The sequence below is a fragment of the Chlorocebus sabaeus genome, chromosome 4 (assembly GCF_047675955.1).
Source record: "Chlorocebus sabaeus isolate Y175 chromosome 4, mChlSab1.0.hap1, whole genome shotgun sequence".
Classification (NCBI taxonomy): domain Eukaryota; kingdom Metazoa; phylum Chordata; class Mammalia; order Primates; family Cercopithecidae; genus Chlorocebus; species Chlorocebus sabaeus.
Genome location: NC_132907.1, coordinates 29229607 through 29254396, shown reverse-complemented (window position 1 = coordinate 29254396; position 24790 = coordinate 29229607).

Genomic DNA, 24790 nt, shown 5'->3' with positions numbered 1-24790 from the left:
TAAGACACACATTCTTTCATATTATAATGTATTGGAAATTGCACTGAGCCTTACAATTGTTGGCTTCTTTTCTTTTCCTCCTCCTCCTCCTCCTCCTCCTCCTCCTCCTCCTCCTCCTCCCTCTTCCTCCTCCTCCTCCTCCTCCTCTTCTTCTTCCTCTTCTTCTTCTTCTTCTTCTTCTTCTTCTTCTTCTTCTTCTTCTTCTTCTTCTTCTTCTTCTTCTTCTTCTTCTTCTTCTTCTTCTTCCTCCTTCTCTTCTTCTTCTTCTGTTGTTAACTAATTTGGGGTCTTGACACATTTAATTTCTTTTTCTTTTTTTGAGACAGAGTTTCACTCTGTCGCCCAGGCTAGAGTGCAGTGGTCCCATCTCAGCTCACTGCAACCTCTGCCCCCTTGATTCTCCTGCCTCAGTCTCCCGAGTAGCTGGGATTACAGGCATGCACCACCACGCCCAGCTAATTTTTGTATTTTTAGTAGAGACAGGGTTTCGCCATGCTGGCCAGGCTGGTCTTGAACTCCTGACCTCATATGATCCACCAGCCTCAGCCTCCCAAAGTGCTGAAATGACAGGTGTGAGCCACTGCACCGACACATTTAGTTTCATATTTGTTTTTTCCCTGGAAAGGAAAAAAAATGGCATCTGAGAATTGTGGAACTACAATGTATAATTTTCTAAAAATTAAAGTTCGTATCATTTTATTCAGAGGTAAAGCAATGTGTTTATATTAGGATAAAATATTATAAACTGGAAAGAGGTTATTTAGAAGTATTTTCTGCAGAGGTAGGAACTATAAGAAAGAGAAAGAGGGGTGGCGAGTAAAAGATGACTTTCAAGAAAAGTTAAAAGCCTCATCCGATGACATTAGATGTCCAGGTATACTTATATGCTACGAAATATTCTAACATCAGAGCAAGCCCTTTTAATGTGTGTCCTGGACATAAATATACTCTCAACCCAAAGGAAACATTCTAATGCCTTCCTTCCAGGAATTCAGTAAAGAACAATATTCACGAACAAAACTATATTAACACAACTTAATAAATTAAGCTGATAAGATTCTTGTTTTCCATGGTTCCGCCATTACCCAATGTGACAATCCTATTTTTCACCACAAAAGAAAGCATAGTTCTTTTTCCAGAGTATATCTCTAATTGATTTAAGTGGTTACCCATTCCAGAGCCGGTGCTAAGTTCTGGTGATATAACTGAGCACATAGATAAGGTCCCTGTCTTCATGGAGCTGAGAGTCTTGTGTAGGAATCAGGGAAGTAAAGTATAGTGCAGAGAAGTAGCAGACAATGAAAGGAAGCACAGGGCGCTTTGGAAGCACAGAAGAGGGTTTTTAAAACTCAGATTTTGAAGACTGCAGGGATTTCCAGGGAATATGATATCTAAGTGAATTCAAGGATGAATAGGAGTTTGCCAGACAAAACTGGGGTAGCAGACTGTTCCAGGAGCAAGAGACGGCATGGTGAGTTCCAAGAATGGAAAAACTGGAGCACAGAAGGAGAGGGTGGCAAGAGAAGATGAGGAGGCAGGAGCCACATCCTGAAAGGACTTGCAAGTGTATAAAGGAGTCTAGGCTTTTCCTGAGTCCAGTGAAGAACCATCCAAAGGTTTTAAGTGGGAGAGACATGATTAGATTGCCGGCCACAATGTGGAGAAAGAATTAAAGGGAAATAGGACTAAAGAGAGAGGTCATTAAGGAGGCTGTGAAGGTAGCCAGGAGAGAGCACATTAATATCCCAGGTCAAATTAGTAGCAGCGGGAATGGAGAAAATCAAACATATTGGAGAGGTTATCATTTAAATTACTTCTCACCATTTCTGCCTCAGGAATTTTCCTATCAAGGTGCCACAATCACCAATAGCAAGGAAAAGAAGACATATCTGGCTTAAGATCTTGTCTTCAAACAACACAGTAGATCAATTAGCTATTTTGGTCAATGATGTTAAAAAAAAGATCCAAATTATGTAGAAAATGAGAGGAATTAAAGCCAACAGTCAGATCAATGGAAAAAGGCACAGAGTCTTTCAAACTTTGATATTGACCCAAACAGGAATACAAGATTAATATTTTTATTAATTATTTAGCTAATGCTGAATACAAAATACATATGATATAAAATCCCAAACAGTACCAAGAGGTTTGAAATGAAAATTCTCCCTCATACCCAATATAAGTCTGTTCTTGCACTGCTATAAAGAAATACCTGAGCCTGGGTAATTTATAAAGAAAAGAGGTTTAATTGGCTTACAGTTCTGCAGGCTGTACAGGAAGCATTGTGGCTTCTGCTTCTGGGGAGGCCTCAGGAAGCTTCCAATCATGGCAGAAGGCAAAGGGGGTGCAAAGCATGTCACATGGCTGGAGCAGAAGGAAGACAGAGTGGGGAGGTGCTACACACTTTTAAACAACCAGTATCTTTTGAGAACTATCACAGGAACAGCACCAAGTGGATGGTGCTAAACTATTCATGAGAAAACTGCCCCCATGATCAAATCACCCCCGACCAGGCCCCACCTCCAACACTGAGAATTACAGCTGAATAGGAAATTTGGGTGGGAACATAGATCCAAACCATGTTACATCCCAACTCCTGCCATTTAGGTCTCCTTCCCGGAGGCAATTAATACCACTTTCTTGTGTCTTCTTCCAAAGATACATCGTGAATACAGAATCATATGTTAAAGTATTGTATCTTGATACTTCATATCCTACTTTGATATTTTCTTTACAAATGTCAAGTTTATAACTATTGTCATAGACAGTAAATTATCCAAAGATATGCGATATTCTAATACCATGTCAATTCATTTTTATAAATAATGTAATCATTCTTTTCCAGATAAGCAGATCTCATTTTAAATTTAAGTAAACATTTAAGAACTTATAGGAGTACATGACCTAATGTGTTTTGTAAATACCATAAGAGCCTGAATGAGACTCAGTCATCAATTGTTCTGCCATTATCTCAAATTTCTGATTCATTCTTCTGCATATTTCTTGTTCTAGCCTAGTTAAACAGAGAACCTCTTACTATGCCCATTATTCTCTTTTCTCAATCCCAGCTGTATGGCCTAGAACAATTTTTTATTGTTTCCCTGAAAATCATGTCCATTCTATTCCTCAAAATATTTTAAAAACCAACCTCTCCTAAGAGATTAACCCTAAAACTCTCCAACCTTTGGAGATAATTTGGGATAACTCGAGAATGTTATGAATTCCTTATCCTTGCTGTATTACCCCATTTTTCCTCCAAATCTGAAGCCAGTCATCCCTTTGAATCTTTCAGTTTCAAAAGACAATACATTCTCTTCAATCTGTAAACTGGTTTGAATTGAGTTGCAACATTACTAATACAGATACTTTTTTATGGCTAGGTTCTCCCTCCCACCAGACCCAAAAAGGCCCCCTAAAGCTTTCACTCATTTACATTTCCTACTTATAAAATGAGATTAAGACTATTACCTCTTCTGAAGAACAGCTGTTCACATACAGAATACAGTTGTACCAACTACACATCATTGCCTTTTCTTGTCCAGGTTAAACTCCTGTAGTTTCACCAGCTTTTCCTTGTGTAACATAGTCTTTCTCAGTCTTTTAGCTAAGATCAAATGTGTACATATGGTACAATTTCTAGGTATTTCATTGTCTTGGCTGCCCTTAGCTTAACAATGTCTGTCTCAATAAGATTCCCATAACCAAACAAAATGTTCTATCATAGAGTAAACTAAGATTGAGTGGACATTGCTGGCTTGGGTCTCTTGAGCACAAAGCAATGACGGTAACCATTTCCCAAATGTGATAGTTAATTTTAGGTGTCAATTTGACTGAATTCAGGAATACCTGGAAACTTGGTAAAGCATCATTTTTGGGTGTGTCTGTGAGGGTGTTTCCAGAGAAGATCAGCATGTGAGTCTGAGTGGAGGAAGTGAGGAACATCTGCCCTCAATGTGGGTGGGTACCACTGAATTAGCGGGGGCCCCTGAGAGCACAGAAACAGTGAAAAGGCGAATGTATTGATCTATCTGTGAGAGCTGGGATACACTCTTCCTCTCTTGCCCTTGGACATCAGAACTCCAGACTTCCCAGCCTTTGGACTTCAAAACTTACACAAGCACCACTTCCCCTGAGCCCCCCCAGGTTCTTGGAGCTTGGCTTCCCTGGTTCTGAGGTTTTCAGACTAGGACAGAGCCATTCTAGCAGCATCCCATGGTCTCCAGTTTGCAGATGGCTTGTGGGACTTCTTGGCCTCTATAATTGTGTGAACCATTACCCTAGTAAATTCTCTATCATCTGTCTATCTGTCTGTCTGTTTATCTGTCTATCTATTATCTATCTATCTATCTATCTATCTATCTATCTATCTATCTATCTATCCTATTTCTTCAGTCTCTCTGGAGAACCCTGACTAACACACCAAGTAAGGATAGGCCAGAAGTAAGGGACAATCCAAAATGCCAAATAAGGGGAACAGAGGGCAGGAATCGGACCTGAAACAAAGAATTGGTAATCAAGAATGATTACAATTGGAAAGTCTTGGGCGGGTGCGGTGACCCACACATGTAATCCCAGAAATTTGGGAGGCCAAGGCAGAGCATATGAGGCCAGGAGTTTAAGACCAGCCTGGCCAACATGGCAAGACCCTGTCTGCACTAAAAATATAAACATTAGCCAGGTGTGGTGATGCACATCTGTAATCCCAGTTACTCAGGTGTGAGGCATGACAATCTCTTGAACCCAGAAGGTGGAGGTCGCAGTGAGCTGAGATTGCGCCACTGCACTCCAGCCTGGGCAGCAGAGTGAGACTCTATCTCAAAAAAAGAAAAAGGGAAAAGTCTACATCTGTTCTTGGTTACTTTTCTGTACGAAGTGAAACCTGCATATTTCCGGTGATAGTAAAACACAAGGACACAAGGACAAGGAACTGAATATTGTTACAACATCCTGTCCCAGACATTGGTCAAGGAGATAAAAGTAAAAGGTGCTGAGCTGGGTTGAACAAGACTTTTACTGCTTTAATATGTTGATTAATGTAGCTTCAGACAGAATTCACTTTTTTAATGGTATATCACACTGTGGGCTCAGCTGACATTGTGGTCAACCAAAGCCATGAGGTCTCTTTTATATGAGCAGAGGCCATTAACAATACACAATTCTGCACTTGTGAAACTTATTTTTGCCTCTTTAGGGCAGGAATTTACATTTACCCATTAGCATTTCTTTTCTGAGTATTCCACCTAGTTTAGAGGTTAAATGCTTTGGAGTTAGTCTGAGATTATAACTCAGCTCATTCATCTTTTGGCTGTCTGCATTTGGGAAACTCCTTTTAACATTATTTGCTTAAATAACATTTAAAAAAAATTAATCATATTGATTTTGCCCCAACAGTCATTTTTCCATCTATCAGCTTATTTACTCATTCATTCAACAAATACATGCCTTCTAAGTGCCAGGCAGTGTGTTAGATATGCAGTAAATGCCTTCTCTGGGGTCTTAAGTTCACTAATAAAATTGTTTTACAAACAGAATTCAAGGATCAGCCCCTGGACACATCTCTTAACTGTAGCTTTTTCTCAAAGTAAGTAGATAAAAATCTATTAATGAAAATGCAGAGGCTGGGCATGGTGGCTCATGCCTGTAATCCCAGCACTTTGGGAGGCTGAGGCAGGCAGATCACCTGAGGTCAGAAGTTCAAGACCAGTCTGGCCAACATGGTGAAAGCTTGTCTCTACTAAAAATACAAAAATTAGCTGGGCGTGGTGGCAGGTGCCTGTAAACCTAGCTACTTGGGAGGCTGAGCCATGAGAATCGCTTGAACCCGGGAGATGGAGGTTGCAGTGAGCCAAGATCATGCCACTGCACTCTAGCCTGGGCAACAAGAATGAAACTCCACCTCCACACACACACACAAACACACACACACACACACATGAAATGCAGAGAGTATGATTGTTGAACCTGATATAAATACAACTGAGCAGGCCGGGCATGGTGGCTCATGCCTGTAAACCCAGCACTCTGGGAGGCCAAGGCAGGTGGATCACTTGAGGTCAGGAGTTTGAGACCAGCCTGGCCAATGTGATGGAACCCTGTCTCTACTTAAAAGTACAAAAATTAGTCAGGCATGGTGGCACATGCCTGTAATCCCAGGTACTCAGGAGAATAAGGGAGGCTGAAGCAGGAGAATCGCTTGAACCCGGGAGGCAGAGGTTGTGGTGAGCCGAGATCACTCTATTTCACTCCAGCCTGGGCAAGGGAGTGAGACTCTGTCTCAAAATAAAAATAAATAAATAAATAAATAAATAAATAAATACAACTGAGTAAACTATTTTCCAGACCATGGGCACATCTGTATACCTTTTTTTTATTAAAGGTCTCGCATTGGGAAAACAAAACAGCTCAGGACCCAGTCAGTATGATTAATAGAAAAACACACACACAAAAAAACACAGTCGACATACATGTTTTCCTGATGAATGTACCTTTTTATCCTATTTTTTTCAGAAAATAACAATTTTTAATATCTAAAACTGAAAACAACCCAACAGTAGAGACATTAATTGTGGTATATGAACTCATTGGAAAAATAGCTAGCAATGAAAAGCAGCAAATCACAACAATCTGGATGAATCTCACAAAACAATGTCAAGTGAAAGAAGACAGACATAAAAATACAAATAGTATTCCACTTATATAAAGTACAAAAACAGGCAAAAGTTTATACTGTTAGAAGTTGGTCTAGTGGGGAAGGGGGAGGTAGTGACTGGAAGGGGGCATGAGATTTAGCCTTTATTTTGCAGTAGTGGTCTTCGGAGTACCAATTCATGAACCATCCTGTTGTCATAACTTCAGACTTCCTCATAAAAATAAAATTTTTGTCCATAAAATATACACAAATACATAAAGGGGGCTAAAACACATCTTCCCTAAATGACAGAAACACCGTCAAATTTACATTTAAGTTAGAAATGATTACTTCTTCTTTCTTAAAATCCTTAGTCATCACCTCCATATCTTCTCAGGCCCAATATGCATTTTGAGATTGGTTGCATGACCCAAGTGTCTGGCAGCCTTTCTGCTAGACCAGCTGTCAATGACTGAAAAACAAGCAAGCTCTCAATTGCACAATGTGTATCAAGTCATGCAGTTCTATAAAAGGAATACTTGATTTGATCTTCAGCAGCCAGAGTCGGGCAGCCGGAAGGTGATTATAACTATGTCCGGTATTTATATCAACCTCAATCATTCACTGTCTACCAATTGACTCTAATAAGATGCTCCCAACCATATATTTAATTCCCATGAATTACTTGTTGATTATCCACACTGCAGGTTATCTTCAATAAATTTTCTTTGTCCTGGGCCGGCTTCATCTTATTCTCTCCTAGATCACTTTCCCTATTGTCCAACTGGTGTGTGCCCAGCAGAAAAGGTGAACTAATCTTTATATCAGTGTAAATCAGTGGTTTCCAACTGGGAGGTATTTTGGCTCCAAAGGGGACACTTGGCAATGTCTGTAAACATGTTTGGTTGCCACAAATATGGGGTGCTTTTGGTATGTATTGGTAGAAGCCAGGGATGCTAGTAACATCCTACAATGCACAAAACAGCCCCTACAGCAAAGACTTATCCAGTCTAAAATGTCAATAGTGTTGAAGTTGAGAAGCCCTCACCTAAGTAAAGATAAAATAGGGAAACAAAACAATTTACAATTAACAAATACACTTCAAATTGAACTATGAGTGATTTGGAGGTTAACCTTTGTTTTGGATTCTCTATTTCACAGCTTCCCTCATGAACAAGGGTAATGGACATTGAATACATATTTATTATTTATTGTGCATGCCTTTCAATGGTTATTTAACTTTGTAGCCTTTGAATTAGGGTGTAAAAATGTCTTCTTTTCAAAAGACTTTTTTTTTTTTTTTTCTTTTTAAGAGACAGGGTCTCATTCAGGCTGGAATGCAGTGGCACCATCATAGCTCACTGTAGACTCGAACCCTAGGACTCCAGCAATCCTCCTGCCTCAGCCTCACAAAGTGATGAGATTATAGGCATGAGCCACCGTGCCTGACTCCAAATAAGAAAGTTTAATGCTGATCATTTGTTCAATGGCTGGGGCACATTTATGGGCAGTAGAAATTCATGTAAAGAACTTCTTATAGGGGCTTAACAAGGATTCTGGAAGATATTCTCAGTGTCAAATATTTTGGATTCTATGAGGGTCGAGCCTGTGGGTTTTTTTTTTTTTAATTTCTGCATGTTTATCCAATTTTTGTGTGTTATTTATATGTTTCAAAGGCCTATTTCATTATCCGCCTTTGATTCTGATTGAGTCACTTGCATGCTCAGACTTCAGTTCTGCATGGCTGAACAAACTCTTGGCATGCACTTTACTTTTTCATCCTCACACTAAAAGCATGGTTAATATTGATAATTTTAATTGTTTTTCATATTTCTTTCAGTAGTGAGTTTGCAAAGCTCCCAAATTTCCATTTGTGTTGACAGCTCTCAAAATAGCTTCCTTATTTTAAATGAATTCATTACTATATTTTATTTGGGGAAATTAAGTCAATGCAGTGCAAAGTTATCAGCAGGCTTCCTGTACACTGTTTCATTTCATTGCTCATCTGAACTTCAAACTCTACGTAGCTTACTGCATCCCAAACTTGAGCCTTCAGTATCCAAAGGATCAGTCCAAGGGTCTCAAAGAAATGTGTTCCTATTAATTGTTCATCTAAGAGTGAGTCACAGGTCTGGTTCAAAATTGAAACTCATAATAGCATCTAAGGGAGAGAACTCATTCTAGGTTCCTTGCAGTAACTCTGAGCCATGCCAGAAGATCCTAGTGGGTATAAATTCTACCAACCCTTAACCAGCACTCACTCCTAAGAACTTTGGAGTAAGAGGAAGAAGTAAGGGGTGGGTTGTAGAACTAATTAATGTGCTGCCCTTCCAGTATGATAGCAAAGGATAAAATTTAAGCTTCCAAATTGGAAAAAGAATGTGTGAGCCGACTCTGTTTTCTAAACTCAGGACCAAACTTTGGTCCTCTCCTTGGACTCTATGGACTCTGAATTGATGGATTTAGAAAGTTAATTGGGTGATTCTTTTCTACATCATTTCCAAAAAGCTGCTAACCTTGCTTCAGAAAAATGTGTTCAAAATGCATGTTAAATTGCATCTTCTTGTTGATTTTGTCTCTAACCAAAGTAAATGTACCATAGTGATCATTTTTAGCATGATGATAAAGTTAATAAGAATAATAATCATGTGAATGATTTCTGTGAAAACTCTGTTAATCAGGTTTTTTTGTTTTTGTTTGTTTGTTTTTGATGGAGTCTCACTCTGTTGCCAGGTTGGAGTGCAGTGGCACGATCTCGACTCACTGCAACCTCCACCTCCCGGGTTCAAGTGATTCTCCTGCCTCAGCCTCCTGAGTAGCTGGGATTACAGGCGTGCGCCACCACACCTAGCTAATTTACATATTTTTAGTAGAGATGAGGTTTCAGTGTGTTGGCCAGGATGGTCTCAATCTCTTGACCTCGTGATCTGCCCGCCTTGGGCTCCCAAAGTGCAGGGATTACAGGTGTAAGCCACCGTGCCTGGCCTATTCAGTTTTTAAAATACAGTGGAAACACAAAAGTTTAAAAGTAAACATGGCAGACTTCTTAAGTAAACTCATAGCTGGAAAGTTAGGAAAGAATTTTTTATAACTATGGGGCTGCTGTGTAACAAATTTCTATATGACAACACTGTATAGAGCTGGTGTAGTCAAATTGCTGTGACAAGGAGGTGAAAAGCAGTGATTTGATGTCAAATAGACCTTGAATCAGACCCTGGTTTTGACACTTCACAGCTGAGGGGCCTTAAACTTTCTTAGCCTCAGTTTCTTCATATTCAAAATGGAGATAATAATGGTATTTATCTCGTAGACTTTGGGGACTATTAAATGACTTATTGTGTGTAAAATGTATACACATTTTATGTTTAAAAACTCAGCCCCTCTATGTGAAAAAAATACATATATTTAAAAAAATGAGGCCAGGGATGGTAGCACACGCTTATAATCCCAGCACTTTGGGAGGCCAAGGCAGGAGGGTCACTTGAGCCCAAGAGTATGAGAACAGCCTGGGCAACATGGTGAAACCCCATCTCTAGAAAAAATACAAAAATTAGCCGGATCTGGTGGGGTTGCCTGTAGTCTTAGCTACTTGGGAGGCTGAGGCGGGAGAATTGCTTGAACTCAGGAGGCGGAGGTTGCAGTGGGCAGAGATCATACCACTGCACTCCAGCCTGGGAGACAAAGTGAGAACCTGTCTCAAACAAAAAGAAATAAAAAGAAAAAAGAAAAGAAAAGCATCAACTTCGTAGGCTTGTGGGAGAAAAAGGAAAAAAGAAAAACTCAGCCTTTCAATAAATATTAATTTATATTTTTTACTGTTATACACCAAGCAAGTAATAATGTTTTGGATACTAAAGAACATAAGTGAAGTATGGCAAGATCATGGTCCGCAAGAAGTTTCATTTAATTCTAGGGATCATCTGTGTGTGTGTGTGTGTGTGTATATATATATATATATATATATATTTTTTTTTTTTTTAAAGATGAAGTTTCGCTCTGTCGCCCAGACTGGAGTTCAGGGGCGCAATCTCGGCTCACTGCAAGATCTGCCTCCCGGGTTCACGCCGTTCTCCTGCCTCAGCCTCCCAAGTAGCTGGGACTACTGGTGCCCGCCACCACGCCCGGCTAATTTTTTGTATTTTTAGTAGAGACGGGGTTTCACCGTGTTAGCTAGGATGGTCTTGATCTCCTGACCTAGTGACCCACCTGCCTTGGCTTCCCAAAGTGCTGGGATTATAGGCGTGAGCCACCGTGCCCAGTCCATCTGTAGTAATATTTTTAACTCCTTTACGTAGTTTTTAAATTGTGGTATAATATGCATAAAACACATTATTTTAACTATTATAAATTGTACAATTCAGTGGCATTAAGTACATTGACAAGGTTGTGAAACAATCACTATGCATTTCTAGAACTTTTTCATCATCCCGAACAGAAACTACACCCATGAAACAGCAATTCCACATTTGAGTGGTCATTTTAAAATAATATTTTATCTTTTTTATGTAAAGGAAAGAAAACTACCTTTGTAGCATTATTTGAGTATAGTATCACATAGAAAATGAGAAAATAGAGATAAAAACAAATGAAAGTGAAATCACTTTAAATTTCACTCTCCACAAATAAGTAGCTTCAATATTTTGTGATATGTGGGAGCTAAGCTATGAGACGCAAAGGCATAAGAATGATACAATGGACATTGGGGACTAGGGGGAAAGGGTGAGAGGAGAGGGAGGGATAAAAGACTACAATAGGAGACAGTGTATACTGCTCCAGTGATGGGTGCACGAAAATCTCAGAAATCACTACTAAAAAACTTATTCATGTAACCAAACACCACCTGTTCCCCCAAAACCTATGGAAATAAAAATAAACAAAGTCTTGTGGAAAAAAAAAGAATGAGATTGGAGGTGTGGAGCTGAAACCAGAGATATCATACTAAATTTATTAGGCCTTGGCCAACTCAGGGAAAGCTTGTCAACCTCACAAACCTAAATTGATATGAAATACTGACTTGAATAAACTATCCCAGTGCCCTGGAAAAAAATTTTTGTGATATAGCTGTCACTAGTTTTCCTCTTGCAAACATCTATATATGTAAAATGAAATCCTATCACGAATTCTACTTTCTAACCATTTAAAAAATCTTTTAACTAGATAAGCACATTTTAGTAGATGTGGTAGGTAAATAACCATGAGGAAGAGAGGCAGAGAACTACTTCTCCATTTTAAAAAGACTTTGATGAGGAAGCAGTGAGGGGATAAAAACCCAAATGACCTGTTTTCATGAAGACCATTTCATCAGAAGACTAATTCTTCCTCAATCTACAACTGTCATGTTCCTAAAAATTACTGTAGCAATTTGGCCTAAAGCCTAATTGTCGTCCTTCATGGTGTCTCAAAATGAACATAAATGAATGAAAATCTTTGAAAAATATAACACAAAACAAAACTAATAGAAATAACTCCCTAAAGGGAGGGAACAGGATAGTGGAAGAAGGAATGAAATGAGATTTTATTATCTAATTATTATTTATGTTACTATATAGTTGTATATATTATATACATATTACATATATATGTAATTACATACATATATCATATTACATATATATCTATGTAGTCAGAGATACATTATAAGATGGTGGAGACTGCAGTAAGCCATGATCACATCACTGCACTCCAGCCTCGGCAACAGAGGGAAATCCTGTTTCTAAATAAGTAAATAAATAAAATTGTATTTTACATATAAAACATTTATGTGATTTAGGCCGGGCGCGGTGGCTCACGCCTGTAATCCCAGCACTTTGGGAGGCCGAGGCGGGCGGATCACAAGGTCAGGAGATCGAGACCATGGTGAAACCCCGTCTCTACTAAAAATAGAAAAAATTAGCCGGGCGCAGTGGCGGGCGCCTGTAGTCCCAGCTACTCGGGAGGCTGAGGCAGGAGAATGGCGTGAACCTGGGAGGCGGAGCTTGCAGTGAGCTGAGATTGCGCCACTGCACTCCAGCCTGGGCGACAGAGCGAGACTCCGTCTCAAAAAAAAAAATAAAAAAAAAAAAAATAAATAAAATAAATAAATAAATAAATAAATAAAACATTTATGTGATTTATATGGCCAAACTATATAATATACATCTTATGGCTGGAGCTGAACAACTGGGGGGAAGGGAGGGTGGGGCAGCTGGGGGCTGGCCAGGCAGCTCTTTCTCTTTGTCTCTCAATTCCTGTATGTAATCACAGGGCCTCTCCAAGTGGTCTTTCCATGTGGGCTAGTTTGGCCTTTCCCATACATGGCACCCTCAGGGCAGTTAGAATGCTCACTTAGCAGCTGATGTCTTTGAGATCAAGTATTCCAGTGAACAAGGTGGAGGCTGTATTGCCTTTTATGCCCTCACCTGGGAAGTCACACAATATTATTTCTTCTGTACTCTATTGGTTGAAACAGAATAAAAAACCAGCCCATTTTCAAGGAGAGGGTTCATAGATTGCACCTCTCGGTGAGAGTAATGTCAAAGAATTTGTGGACAGATTTTTAAACTGCCAGCCATAGCATCCTTAAAAACCTCACAACAGTACCCAACTCAAAAGGCCACAAAAGAATGGACAGCCTACATATCATGGTTACTTACAAGTAGGGACTTTTCTGATTCCCAGGCCCATGGAACAAACAATTCCTCTTAGAATTGCATATACCGCATGGATTTATCTAAAACATCTTAACTTGATATCTTTTAAGTTACTTTATGACTTATCACATGTGAAACGCCCAGCCTAGTACTTGGTCCATAATAGACACTCTGTAAATATTGATGATAGCTGACACTTATTTAAATTCCTCAGAAGTTTTTACTGATTGAACACACTATTAATAAATAGTAGTTTGTGTGATCTCATGATTTTCTGAAAGACTTGATGGAGTTACAGTTTGAAAGAAGAATGGACCTCTAGAAAACTAAAATTCAGTATAAAATGTTGCAGTTGGCTGATGTTTAGTGATAACAGAGAGTGGGTAGACCAGAAAAGTGGCATTTTTCTCTGTTTTTTTTTTTTTAAATTTTTCTGAGATAGGGTCTTACTCTGTCACTCAAATGGGAGTGCAGTGGTGCGATCATGGCTTGCTTGAACCTTGAACTCCTGGGCTAAAGCAATCTTCCCACCTCAGGCTCCAGAGTAACTGAGATTACAGGTGCATGCTGCCATACCTGGCTAATTTTTTAAAAATTTTTTGTAGAGATAGGATCTTGCTATGTTGACTATGCTGGTGTTGAACTCCTGCCCTCAAGCGATCCTCCTTCCTCAGCCTCTATTTTTACTTTCTATCAGCTTTCTTTTGCCACAGATTGCCTTTTGAAAAACTCTCCGGAGCAACAGAAAAAAAGGAGCATCTCCCTTATGTGAAGTATCAATGTGTCATGCCAAAACTTTTCAAAGAATACTAACGATGGTTAGAATCCAGTCTGTTTAAAAATATTTCCGAAGATTAAGCAAAACGTACACCAGATTTTTGAATCTAGGGTATTCCTTTGGCTTATAAGTAACCTCAGATTTTCTGTTAAGTCTGAAATGTCAAAAATGACCTTAAGTTATGGTGTTAGACACAGTAATTCATTTTGTAATGTAAATTAGTGTGTAATTTCCCAAACTGACAGAAATGTTAGATAATACCTATAGCTATTCAAAGAAAGAAAATCTAATATTATACTAAAGTAGAAGTTCCCTTAAAATTACAAGTCACATAAACAATGGGTAATTATAAATTATGTGTGTTTATTTATTAAAATACTCATCAATTGTAATTGATGCTACTACATTACCTAATAAAATTACAACATAGTGTTCTAACTCTTCACTAATATACGTTGCCAACAATTACATAAATTTCAGTGCTTTTACTTTTCCTATTTAGTGACTTTTATTTACCTCAGAATATTTGTGGAATTGATATCTAGCTCCACGTATCTTGATCTAAGAAGCTCAAGAACTCTGTGTACCCAATCAGTCAATTATCATGTATCATAGGGCACAAAATTTCAGAGGTTCAAAGGCTGTTGACTGAATTCAACTGTGCTTTTTATATCACACATACCAAAAAAATCTCAAAAATTGCAAACAGATGACTCTAGAACTATATGAAAGTCTCTTCACATTCTCTGCAAAATGACCTTCTAAATCATGTTCTATAAGAAAATTGCTTTTTTAAATGGAATTTTATGAAAATTAATAATAGGCCTGAAAAAAAGAGAAGTACTACATATACTTTATTACATTCTTTGTGGAATATGTTCTGGAAAAATAGAAGGCATTACAGAAATCACTTAACTGAGGAAGAAGTTCTACTCTGCACAAAACTCCCATTGATGTCAGTGGGAGTTCTGCGAATCGAACAAATGTTGAACTTGACCCTGCAATGTTTAAACTGCAATCCTCCCTGCTCTTGGCAGAGCCTGACTTCCCACTGAAAGGCGTTGTGGTCCGTGCTGGGATTACACAGCAGGTTAATAGTCTGGTTTTTCACTTCTTCTGGGGCAACAGATGAAACACATAATACTTTCTTTTAGGGCTATTACATACTTTTAAACACAAAAGACTTGAAATGAGGTGGTGTGAGAAAGTAAAAGGTAGAATCTGTTAATGGAAACTTCTATTGGGAATGATTTTTATACTATCTTCTCCACTCGTGCCTGAGAAGCATCAATAAGTCCTATTTACATTAAAGGAAAAGGGAAGAATACCAAGATCTTAGAGACAACTTAGTATATCAGTATTGAAAATCAGCGCTGAGTGAGCTATGCTCACTCTGTTTTTGTTATATTCCATTACACACATATAAAGAATGGTTACCAGCAAGATCCCAATACAATTGTTTTTTGGTAAAATAAGATGGTATGATTATAAATAAAGTTAAGGCCGGGCGCGGTGGCTCAAGCCTGTAATCCCAGCACTTTGGGAGGCCGAGACGGGCGGATCACGAGGTCAGGAGATCAAGACCATCCTGGCTAACACGGTGAAACCCCGTCTCTACTAAAAATACAAAAAACTAGCCGGGCGAGGTGGCGGGCACCAGTAGTCCCAGCTAAACCCGGGAGGCGGAGCTTGCAGTGAGCTGAGATCCGGCCACTGCAGTCCAGCCCGGGATACAGAGCAAGACTCCGTCTCAAAAAATAAATAAATAAATAAATAAATAAATAAAGTTAAGAAAAAACACATGTTTTTACCACAAGGTAAGATACTGCAGAACCAAACTAGAGTGGCTCATTTTCCACTCAATCTCACAAAAAAAGATGTGACTCTAGTTATGGATCTAGCATAATCACGTATTGCTGCTACCCAAAAATGAGTATTATGTTCTGGAGCAAAGGTCTTGAAATCACCCAGTCTTTATAGTTATACTCAGGCACTTCAATAACAACATAATCAGGGTCTTATTTTTAGCTGTTGGTATTCAGTGGAATTATTTGTCCTCTTTTGTATACTTTGTAAATGCTTTTTTTTTCTATAGCACATACATATTGCCCTTATGGAGAGGAAATAATAGAAGAAAGGTATCAGCTTTTGTTTGAAAGGAGCATAAGAAGAGGAAGATGAAAAAACAGGAAGTATTTCAAGTTGAAATTAAAACTTTTTGTTTTTATTTGACAGAAGATTGTGGATTTTTTAAAAAAGCAAACCCCAGTGATTGAAAGTGAAAATGTTGGCTTATACATGGTGTGAGAAATCTGCTGTTTCAGGCATTAAACATAGTTACAGGTTTACATATAGTTTATGGTTAGTGTTTATGCTCTGGTCTTTCAGGTTGCTGGGTTCATATTCCAGCTCTGCAACTTCCTAGCTACATAGTCTTGTACAGGCAGGTTATCTATTAACCAGCATCCTAATTTATTATTCTGATAGGAATGTATTGAAGAGGAGGAGGGAATGGAAGGTTTGGGAGAAGTTTACAGACGCTGAGCTGTGTTGGTTGGATCAGCTGTAGAGGCTTGAGCTCTCAGGCATCAGATGCTTGCTTGCACAGGTAGCTGAGAAGGACACTTGGGAACCATGAGCTTCAGGGTCCCAGGGCAGTTTCATAATGGCCTTCTGTTTCATTAATTCTCTACCCAGGAGGCTCCTGGTGCTGCAGGATCCTCTTTCCAGGGGAAATCAGACTCACTCAGGAACTGAATGACCTCTAGCAGTTTTCTTTCTTTTTAACTAATTCAGAACTTGTTACTGTTTTATTATTTTTTACGTTATAGATTTAAAAGTTTTAAATCCATACATCTTTTAATGTTAATGCCATTCATTTTAAAATATTTATCTAAAATTTTTCTTATGTATACATTATATTGAAATCCATTTTATGTTCTGGCTTTTATGAAAATTTAACCCTAAATCTTTTTTTCCTCTACTTGTTCTTTTTCACAATTTTAACTCTCACATCTCTCTCTCATCTTGTTTTCTACAAACATTTCAATCTTTTAAAAAGATGTTATTTCAATTCCTAGTTTTAGGTCTGTTTTAATCCTTCTTTTTTTTAATTTTTATTGATTTATTTTTTGAGATGGAGTTTTGTTCTGTTGCCCAGGCTGGAGTGAAGTGGCATGATCTCTGCTCACTGCAATCTCTGCCTCCCAGGTTCAAGTGATCCTCCTGCCTCAGCCTCCCAAGTAGCTGAGATTACAGGTGCCTGCCACCATGTTAGGCTAACACATCAGCTAATTTTTATATTTTAACTAGTGATGGGCTTTCACCATGTTGATCATGCTGGTCTTGAACTCCTGACCTTCAGTGATCCACCTATCTCGGCCTCCCAGAGTGCTGGGATTACAGGCCTGAGCCACCGTGCCCAGCCTGTTTTAGTCTTTTAAAAATTTATGTTGCTGGATGTGGTGGCTCACGCCTGTAATCCCAGCACTTTGAGAAGCTGAGGCGAGCACATAACCTGAGGTCAGGAGTTCGAGACCAGCTTGGCCAACATTGCGAAACCCTGTCTGTAATAAAAATACAAAAAAATTAGCTGGGCATGGTGGGGCGGGTGCCTGTAATCCCAGCTGCTTGGGAGGCTGAATCAAGAGAATCACTGTAACCTGGGAGTTGGAGGTTGCAGTGAGCTGCGACTGGGCCACTACAGTCCAGCCTGGGCGACAGAGTGGGTCTCCATCTAGGGAAAAAAAAAAAAAAAAAAGATTATGTTGAGCCTAATTTTTTCCCTTCTTCTACCTGAGCCTGTATTTTTTCTCTATTACTTGTCTTTATAATAGCTGACAGGAAGAAATTCAAGGAAGTGTGAAGAGTGGATAAAGTCCATATTATAAATAGAGGCAGAAAGAGAAGATCTTCTTCCTCTCTCTCTCCCTGACTCCTGCAGCTATTCCTGCACTAGCCTCCTTAGATCCTTCCACAGTATGCTTTAGTCCAAATAGAATCTTAATCCACTTAACCTGGGAGAATTTGAGAGTTAATTCCCTTCACGGCCTTAAATCCATTACACAAACAGCACTTTTGATTTGCCAGAACAATTTGCTGCCATCTCACACTGTTCAGTCCTTATTTAAAAATTCATGGTTTCCAAAGTACACAATTATTGGAATTGGGGAAAGTATATACTTACTGGAATTTGGGCAAACTATGGCAGATACACACCCAGAAGACTGGTGGTCTGCCTAGAGGAATATGCTCAAGGAGGGGTTCACTAGGATATGCCCAGGTCTGACCCTTTTGAGATGGTGCTTCCTCAAAAAGTTCCATGAACTTCCCTACTGACATTCATGGAGAGTGGCACCAGAAAGACTCTTGTCTAGTTTCAGGGACCATGTTTAAACCGGTTTAATTCCAGCCCACGATCATCAGATTAGTTCACTTCCCTTTCTGTTCAGGTCATGGGAGCACCCTTTAATTATAGTCCAGTGGAGTTCTTTTTGCTTGAGAGAACTGAAAAACAATCACCACCCCAAATACAATAATAACAGCTGAAGCTGGCTAGTTTCATTATCATTTCATTTCAAATGGGGTTATTCCTCACCTAGGTTTTTAAAGCCCCTATACGTTTTCAAATATTGATTGGCTCTTTATATATGTTTTTTGTAAACTTTCAAAATGTCTTTTGTAAATAGTTTAATTGGATTTTGTAAATAGTTCAACCGGATTGTTATTTTCTTCCAGACTTACAAGAGCTCTTTGTATATATGGATATTAAATTGTTTCTTATATTGTTTCTAATGTTTTAACTTTGTTTGGTGTCTTTTGCCAACAGAAGTTTTAAACATAGTTCTGTCAAACTTTTTCTTTGGTGGCTTCTGGGTTGCTCCTGTTTGGATTGCTATGTGGTAACAATGTGGCATGGTTGAACATATACTGAGGTGACAGAGAACGGAGTTCTAATTATGGTTTTGCCACTAACCAGTAGAGTGACTTTGGGAAAGTCTTCAAACCTGTGTTCGCTCAGCTATAAAATGCACTTGAAGTAGAAACAAGATGACCTCTGAAGTTTCTTCCTGCTTATTCATCCACTACTGAACATTCTCAGATTCTAGAGTTTTAAAAGCTTATTTTCTTTAAGTAGGCCAATCATTCTCCCTGAAACGAACATTTCTCATTTGCCTACTGACATTTTCATAGTGTAAAATCTAGCTAGTGTCAGAATTATCAAAATTTCTGAATTTTTGGCATCTAGATTAATAATAAATTTTTGTATAAGATTTGGTGAATTTATGCTTGTTTTCTCTTACAGGTTATAGCATAGGCTTTATAGAGAATAGATACTGCATTTAATATGTAATCTAAAACACGTATATTATGGAGCAACTAAGTCAATGGACATTTAATATGGTTTATTATATTTTATTGATGATAATGAATTGTAGTTCTCTTGATACAAGAAAAAAAGGATAGCTTTTATTTGTGTAGTGTTGATAGTGTGCTTTCATGTTCATCATCTCGTTTGGTGCCCACAATAATCCTATGATAAAGATTAGAGGACTTATTCTATTTCATAAATCATGAAGCATTACACAAAGAGATTAAATGATTTATCCAAAGTCACCAGCCAGTAAATGCTAATGTCAGTGCCCATACTTTTCTCTCTTTCTTTCCTTCTCCCCTCCCTCCCTCCCTCCCTCCCTCCCTCCCTCCCTCCCTCCCTCCTTCCTTCCTTCCTTCCTTCCTTCCTTCCTTCCTTCCTTCCTTCCTTCCTTCCTTCCTTCCTTCCTTTTTTTGAGACAGAATTTCAATCTTGTTGCTCAGACTGGAGTGCAATGGTGAAATCTCGGCTCACCACAACCTCCGCCTCCCGAGTTCAAGCAATTCTCCTGCCTCAGCCTCCTGAGTAGCTGGGATTACAGGTGCCAGCCACCACTCCCAGCTAATTTTGTATTTTTAGTAGAGATGGGGTTTCTCCATGTTGGTCAGGCTGGTCTTAAACTCCCAACCTCGAGGTGATTCACCCGCCTTTGGCCTTCCAAAGTGCTAGGATTACAGGCATGAGCCATCGCGCCCAGCCACCCATGCTTTTCTTAAAGATGATAATATTGATGAGAAAAAATGTATTGGTTAGGTTTAATTACTACAGAAGACAAAATAGAAATATCAGTTATCTACAAGGTAGGGTGGTCAGATATAGGTAAATGAAATAAAATATCAAGAATAAAAAGTATTTCTATTAATAGCTTGGTATGCTACATACCAGGAAATACGACAGATATACTATATACAGTTTTGTATAAGAAAACAAAAAGCCTCAGAGGGAATTTCAAGAGGTAGAAAGAACCATCCATCTTAGAGAAAAACTAGAAGAACAAAAGAATTGACAGTAAATTAGAATTGAAAAACCATCCATCTTAGAGAACCATTCATCTTAGAGTAAAACTAAAAGAACAAGAGGATTGAAAGTAATTAAAAACTAAGGAAACGAGAGCCAGGCACGGTGGCTCACACCTGTAATCCCAGCACTTTGGGAGGCTAAAGTGGGAGAATCACTTGAGCCCAGGAGTGTGAGACTACAGTGAGCTATGATCATGACACTACACTCTAGCCTGGGAAAAATGCTAAGAAAACTAAAATAATAGATCTGAAGCTAGAGAAAAACAGAAGGGAGAGGAAATATTTAAAAATATGTTATAATTTAGATCAGCATTTTTGAAGGAAATTGACAGCATTTATAGTCACTTCCAAGAAAAATAAATTTCATCGCAAGGGAATAAAGTATGTGTGCCAAAGTATATTCAGAATTATTTTAGAAAATTCAATGGAAAAATACCATTTTCCAATACTGATTAAATCAGATGTAGGTGAGATTTGTCCAATAGTCTGCTTATGATACAGTAGTTTTTGACAATACAGAGAGAATTTACTCTTACTATTTATTTATTTATTTCAGACAAAGTCTTGCTCTGTCACCAGGCTGGAGTGCAGTGGCGTGATCTCGGCTCACTGCAACCTCTGCCTCCTGGGTTTAAGAGATTCTCCTGCCTCAGTCTCCCGAGTAACTGGGACTACAGGCGCGTGCCACCACACCCAGCTAATTTATGTATTTTTAGTAGAGACGGGATTTCACCATGTTGGACAGGATGGCCTCGATCTCTTGACCCCGTGATCCACCCGCCTCAGCCTCCCTAATGCTGGGATTACAGGTGTGAGCCACCCGCGCCTGGCCTACTCTGACTTTAAAATAGGAATGATGTGATGCTTAACTAGTAAATACAGTTTTTATGTAACATAGTTGGCATTTTTGAACAGGGCAGTTAAGCATCTTACTACACCTCGAATTATATTCAATACCAATTTACTGGTTATTTTCATGGCATTTTTGATGCTAAACAGTTTTCTAAAATAAAATACTATAGAAAAACTTAAATTTATTAAATGTGGGAATAAGTCAGGAAAAGAGCAATTTCATTACCCAAAGAAAGATAATATTAAGTGGAAACCTGTGTTGAAGGGTGATAAGCAGTCTAACAGAAGCTTAAGTAGAAGTCTAAATAAACTTCTTTTGTTGATTTAATACTGCTCTGATTTGGAAAGAGGTATGCATATTGTAGTATGATAGAAATAGATTATGATTCATACTAGGGAGGACTGGAGAGGAGAAGTAAATCAGAAGAAGGCACAAAGTTAAAAATTATTAGTTTGATCATTTGCCTCAGTTGATCCAGGACAGTTTTGGTTTTACATTTGTTGTGCCTGTGTAATTATTTTTTATTGTTATTATTTTTTTGAGACAGGATCTCACTCTGTCACCCAGACTGGAGTGCAGTGGCACAATCTCAGTTCATTGCAACCTCTGACTTCTGGGCTCAAATCCTCCCACCTCAGCCTCCCAAGTAGCTGGGACTATAGGCACCCACCCTATATCCAGCTAATTTTTGTATTTTCTGAAGATATGGGGTTTCACTATGTTGCCCAGGCTGGTCTCGAACTCCTGGATTCAAGCGATCTGCTCACCTTGGCCTCCAAAAGAGCTGGGATTATAGGCATGAGTCACTAAGCGCCACCCCTGTGTAATTATTAATAATGTCTTCGTTCACTCTCAAAGTGTCCTAGTTTGGATGACAGACTATATGGTCACCTTAGAAATAATGGAACCATAGTACATATTATTGGTGCCTTTAAAAGTACATTACTAGGCCAGGATTGGCCCAGTAGTTACTAGTCTCAGTAACTCAGGAAGCTGAGGTGGGACAACCACTGGAGCCCAGGGGTTCTAGGCCACAGTGTGCTATGACTGTGCCTGTGAAGAGCCACTGCAGTTCAGCTTGGGGCAACATAGTGAAACCCTTGTCTCTAAAAAAACAGTGTAGTACTAGTGATAGCTAATACTTTTGACTCTGCCAAGCACTGTGATACTGCGTTAAATACTTTATGAGCATTGTCCCATTTAGTTTTCCTAATACTCTGTAAGGTAGCATTATAATCCCCTTTCTAGAGAAGAGGAAGCTCAAGTTTATGTTTATAGATATTCACGAACTTGCCCAAGGTCACTCAAGTAGCCAAGTTTCTAATTCAAGCAGTCTTGTTTCAGAAGCCACCCAAATCATCACAATGCATTATTTCTCTCCCCACATTAAAAAAACTTCATAATACATCTGAAAGAAATTCAACTTTGATAATTTACAAAATATATAGCATAGAAAAAAAGATTATTAAGCATATACAAGAGGGAAAAAAACATCAAAAGTTTTCCAAAAGCTTTTCACAAATAAAGGCAGACTTTCCATGCAATGTATAAAATATTTTTAAAAAATATGCCTGAAATGTCGAAACATGTTATGGGAGAGGTGATTTCATTCTCAAAGTATTACAGAATCCATAATATTGGTTCTTGCATGTACAGCCTCTTTTGAGCCAAAGAACTTCTTTCCTGCAGACTTGCCACCCTAACCTCCTGGCCTCTCTATCAAGACACTAAGGTGGAAGTAAAAAGGGAGAAGTCAAATCCCTATTAAAAATACACGTTATAGTGCATTTTGACGTAACTGATCCAATGCTTCTAGACTTCATTAAAATCTAACCCTATTCTAGCCTGAAGATTCACTTTTCTCAAACACTACTCTACTAAAAACTGTTTAAGGTAACCAGTTCTTTACTAGGGGTCTGGTAAAGGAGAAAAGAAGAATTATCATCCCAAATTTGTCCTTGTCCTCTATTTTTGTCTCCTCAATGCTCTTATGCAGGTGCTTGGCTGGTATGGGGAAGTGACGGGGTATCCGTTTTAAAACAGTGGATGGGCTCTCTCTTAAAGCAGCTTTTCCCCCCTATGAATGCTGTGTACATTCCCTGGAATGCTTAAGGCCTTAAGGCTTTCCTTCAGTTGAAATGGCTTATCTCTAGCAGACAGTAATTCCTTTTCTGAGCCCAGGCATTGGGAAGGGGAATCCCAAAGAAAAGATTTTCTGCCTTTCACAGAGAATCATTCAGAGAATCACAACAGGGAACTTGAAGCTCTACTATCAATAAACATTAGTTAACTTACTCTTTAAGGTGGTCTTGGAATTCAGTTAATTGTTGCAGAATCACAGGCAGCCTTGTTTAAGGTGGGGTTTTATTTTTTCTTTAATCATAACTGAAAAGTTAAGTCCATCTTAGTGTAACGTCCTGCGGGAGGATTTTCAAAGGAAACTAATCTGTAAAGCGTGGAATGAGGGTACCTTCTAGAATAAATGGAAGATTTGACTCTATCTCTGTGTGCTGCTTATATGAAACAAAACTAAATACTCAGTGATTAACAAAGATGAATTGTTTGTGATTGCTGAATACTCTGATTATATACCTGCCATTTCACCCTTCCATATGTGCACAGATGCAAAATTCCAGAGAAAATACTGTATAGATTATCAAAGAAATATTTGACAAAATAGATTACTACAGTTGACCTTTGACCTCACAGGGTTGACTGCGTGGTTCAACGCAAATTTTAAAAATATATTGGACTTTTTTTGAAGATTTGCAACAATTTGAAAAACTTGCAAACTGTGTAGCCTAGAAACACTGAATTTTTTTTGTTATGTATGTCACGAATGCATAAATATGTGTAGACACTAGTCTATTTTTATCATTTACTACCATAAAATATAAACAAACCTATCATAAAAATTAAAATTTATCAAAATGTAGGCACACACTTACAGACCAAACATGGTGCTATTTGTAGTGGGGAGAAATGTAAACAAATGTAAAGATACAGTATTAAATCATAACTGCATAAAATTAACTGTCATACAAACTGTACTGCTGTAATAATTTCGTAGCCACCTCTTGGTGCTATTGTAGCAAACTTAAGTGTTGCCAGTATTTGCTTTAAGCTGTGTGATGCTAATCATCTCTGGGTGAGCAGTTCATCTCTCCAGTAAATTGCATATTGCAGTAAAAAGTTATCTCTCATGGTTCTCACATATTTTCCTTATGTTTAGTGCAATACTGCAAAACTTTAATAACACTATGGCTTCCATATGAAGTGCCACTGGTGATGCTGGAAGTGTTCCCATGAAGCAAAGTCATGACAGTACAAGAAAAAGTTGAACTGCTTGATATGTACCATAGACTGAGGTCTGCTATTTCAGACAATTCATCTTGTAAAGAGACAATGTAAACTTATGGTATTGACATTACTGTGAATGTAGTTTCTCTTCCTTATGATTTTCTTAATAACATTTATTTCTCTACTTATTGTAAGAAGACAATAAATAA